Source organism: Bidens hawaiensis, unplaced genomic scaffold (genome assembly GCF_021521415.1).
Source record: "Bidens hawaiensis isolate Kalapana, Puna unplaced genomic scaffold, B.hawaiensis_p1.1 tig00028012_1, whole genome shotgun sequence".
NCBI classification, from domain to species: Eukaryota; Viridiplantae; Streptophyta; class Magnoliopsida; order Asterales; family Asteraceae; genus Bidens; species Bidens hawaiensis.
Genome location: NW_027505109.1, coordinates 114492 through 116818, shown reverse-complemented (window position 1 = coordinate 116818; position 2327 = coordinate 114492). Strand labels below are relative to the sequence as shown.

General features: G+C 33.0%; 1 pseudogene; it reads left to right on the top strand.

The window, feature by feature from the left end:
- Window positions 1-524: 524 nt before the first annotated feature.
- Window positions 525-956, top strand: LOC143610787 (ethylene-responsive transcription factor ERF008 pseudogene; annotated as a pseudogene).
- Window positions 957-2327: the final 1371 nt, after the last annotated feature.

Sequence of the window (2327 nt, the reverse complement as noted above, 5' to 3'; positions counted from 1 at the left end):
TTACATGGGCAAAAGTGTGACACACGACTATTGCTCATGTAGAGGTTATACACGAAGATAGTAGTTGGACATATAGCCTGATACGTGAGCAAAATTGGATGAACGTCAAGTCGTCAAGTATGTTGTAACTATATATGTCGATAGGGTATTTATTATATAACTGTATATGATGGTATTTTTTCCTAACATAACTATATGGCACATCTATGTTTTTTTCAACGACAATTTTCATTAATTCCTGTCGTTTGTGAGATTTGAACCTAAGAACGTTTTATAAAAGTTTTGTCTTTGCCGATAGACCACCGTCTGATCCCATACCATATATGAAAAAAAAATCCTTGAATGTTGTATAAAATCCTTTTTTTAACAACTTTTGTATTGCATATATATTATACAAGGTTGTGTGATATACGCATCTGTACTTCATATAAAACTCATTTCACCCTCTTTATATTCATTTCCAATCCTCTTAACTCTTCTCTCTACCTCGTCCAAATCCTCACCACCGCGCACCACCACCACACATGGAAGCCGAAGGCGTCCACTCACCGACATTCAGCGGCGAAAAGCGAAAAAAGAGAGACGTAGACAAACCCTACCGAGGGATAAGGATGAGGAAGTGGGGTAAGTGGGTGGCTGAGATTCGTGAGCCCAACAAACGCACACGAATTTGGCTCGGTTCATACTCGTCCCCTATCGCCGCGGCCCGAGCCTATGACACAGCCGTGTTCTACCTCCGTGGACCCTCCGCACACCTCAACTTCCCTGACTTAATTGGAGATGATGGTATTCTTCATGACCTATCTTCTGATTCCATTAGAAAGAAAGCTACAGAAGTAGGAGCTAAAGTTGATGCTCTCCAAACCCGAAACACCGGTCGAAACCATCGCACGCAATCATCGGAATCATTGGACCTTAACGAGTTTCCTACGCCAGAATCATCAGATGAAAATTAAGATACTAGCTAATTATTATGTTTTGGTTTTTTTCAATATAGTTTGTAGTTTACAGTTGATTATAATTATACAGATAGAGATGAAGAATCGAATCCGAAGGGATTATAATCTTATACATGATGTTAATGTTATGCAATATGAATTATGATGTTCATGAGCCAAGTTTATAAATTAGTTAATTAATTTATTGTTGTTGTTATGGTTTTGTTAAATTTTGTTAATGAATTAAACAGGTGCAAATTAATCAACGAACAATTAAGATTATGGTTGTCGTTTATTCATGGCTTATCGTTTTGTTCCTCCGGTTTCTTTCAATGTTTATTAATTATTCTAGTGGATCAATTATAAGCTGACAGATCGACATAATCGATCATTGGTTCTATACCTTCGAATTGTTCAGATAAGTTTTTTTTTCTTTTAAAAAGTTTGGACACCTGAAAGTTGGCTTATTTTTATTATATTATATTGTTAATATTATTATTTGTTTTATTTATTCTTTATATTTAATATTTAATTGTTTGTAAGCTTTTTAATTAAACTTATCAAGAAATGTCGGACTCTGAATTAATAAAACACAAACACTTAATTAGAAAGTTGAGATCCGTGATGTTTGGTAAGTTAACCCTTAAAACTGAGTTAGTGACAGGTGGAAATTATACGTTTTGACTTAATCACTTAAAGTATTTTTATAGATTTAATGTGAAATCTAGTAGGATTATAATAAGTTGTCTATATATATACAATGTTCTAATGTTGGATTTATTATTTACTCTGTTTTTATTTTGTCTAATTCTTAATCAAAGTGGGATAGTCCGTAATTTATATGTAGTATTGTAGTAATCACAATATTAAGAGAATAAATATATTGAAAAGATATGTCACTTGATCGATATTTTTTAAGCGTGATCTTTTTTGGCTTTTAATCAGGCTATTTTGTTAATTTACACAATCAAATATTGTTTTCTTTTTCCTTATCGAATTATGTTTTATAGTATTTTTTAAGGGTGGCAAACCCAACCCAAATGGGTTGTTTTGGGTCAAGATGGATAAACTTTAAAAGTAAAATGGGTTAGGATGGATCATAAAAATTCTACAAATGGGTCAGGACGGGTTGGAAATATACAAGTGAGTTTCATTTATAGGTTAAAATGGGTCAAAACAAAATATCCAAGTTATCCAAAATTTATTTATTTCAAAATACCCAAACTATCATGTGCGAAACAAAACTCAGCCGAAACCTAAAAAACGATCAAAACGAAACAAAAACCCGAACTGACTAAAACGAAACAAAAACGAAACTGAACCGAAATAGAAAAACGACCAAAACGAAAAAAAAACGAAACGACACCGAAAAACTGAACAAATTGAAAC